This window comes from Sinocyclocheilus grahami, unplaced genomic scaffold (assembly GCF_001515645.1).
Source record: "Sinocyclocheilus grahami isolate Dianchi unplaced genomic scaffold, SAMN03320097.WGS_v1.1 scaffold1193.1, whole genome shotgun sequence".
Taxonomy (NCBI): domain Eukaryota; kingdom Metazoa; phylum Chordata; class Actinopteri; order Cypriniformes; family Cyprinidae; genus Sinocyclocheilus; species Sinocyclocheilus grahami.
Window position 1 is genome coordinate 544,048 of NW_015506372.1, and position 1,215 is coordinate 545,262.

The following is a 1,215-nucleotide window of genomic DNA, read 5'->3' on the forward strand; positions in this document are numbered from 1 at the left end:
GTCTCTGAGATCAATTTGATCCAGCTAAACACGCCACCATCTGTTTTATTCAACCCTAAATCCCTAAAGGGACAACATAGCAAATCAGATAAGAGGTACAGGAGCAGCTGGTTGGTCATGTTGTGATGGGATGAACGGAAGACTGATTTGTAAAGCTTACGGTTACAATAGCTTGAACAATGGAGTGTCTCTTCTGATCAATGTAATACTGATGGTGCCATCAGACGGGGCTGTTCTCGTCTCTGACCAACGAGATGACACTGCAGTCTGCAGAACAATTACGCAACCGTGACTTTGTCAACATCTCACCACTCGGACATTTCCCGTGGCCTCTGGAGAGACAGAAAACAGCTTCAGCTTCACTGACACAGAAAATAATATGTGGGTTACTGTGGCATTCAGATATGCTACTTATTTGCTCAGACAACATATTTCTCCTATACATATATTTCTAGGACCGTCTCCTCATCAGTGACTCTGGTGTAGCTAGATCTGCTCTAATAGCGTGATCAAAGGCAACCATGGGTTAACCTCAAACCACATTCATCCATCTGACATCACGTTCCTCAAGTAACTTGTCATTTAGTGTTGCAACCACAGATGTCAATAAAGAGCAGACTTCCAGAGTGTACATTAGACTAGATTACAGTGCATTAATGCATTTGGTAGACACTCTTATCCAAAGTGCATTCACACACACCACACTAATAACTGTATCGGGATTATAATTCACGACATACAAGAAAAATGACTTGAAGAACATTCTCCAGGTAACATTTAATCTGGCCTGCTTTGAATTTGTGAACAGTTATTTCATATTATGAAATTTACATTTTAAACCTTTTTTTTGCACATGATGTATAGCATAGTTAAATTTACATGCATTCAATAAAATACATTAGTTACAAGACATTTAATTTTTTCCAATTAATCGAAGGAAAAATGAGAGAGGAATCATTTGAGTCAAAATAATCATGATTTACAAAATCAGGAACTCATTGAACTCATGTGCCTCGAAATCCTGAGATGTTGAGGAAAACTTTCAGTTTAAGATATCACATAATTTCGCAGTAAATCAAAGCATTGTATAGGTGGAGAGCAGGGTTATTATATTAAAACCAGAAACACAAGATTTTGCACTTGAAATTAAATAAACATGAACTGAAAATAAAATCTAAAATCTAAAAAAAAAAAAAAAAAAAAAAAAAAAAAAAA